Raw genomic sequence first — 264 nt, forward strand, 5'->3', positions numbered from 1 at the left:
TCTGGTGGGTTTGAATTGCCAAGCTTGTGGTTCACAGTCCTGTGCTTATCCATACCAGGTATCAACGCTTAGAGCTAATGCAATAAGTTTTCTTTGTTCCTGTCATAGGAAATAGAATGTGTAGACTGACTGTTCTAAACTCTGTTGTTGTTTGTAAATACCATTAAGTCGGTTCTGACTCATAGTGACACTGAATAGGGGTTCTGATAGCACTTGTCTGACAGTTTGTCATACTATAGTGGCTTGTGTGCTGGAAGCTCTGCC

Source organism: Chrysochloris asiatica, unplaced genomic scaffold (assembly GCF_000296735.1).
Source record: "Chrysochloris asiatica unplaced genomic scaffold, ChrAsi1.0 scaffold00001, whole genome shotgun sequence".
In the NCBI taxonomy this organism is placed as follows: domain Eukaryota; kingdom Metazoa; phylum Chordata; class Mammalia; order Afrosoricida; family Chrysochloridae; genus Chrysochloris; species Chrysochloris asiatica.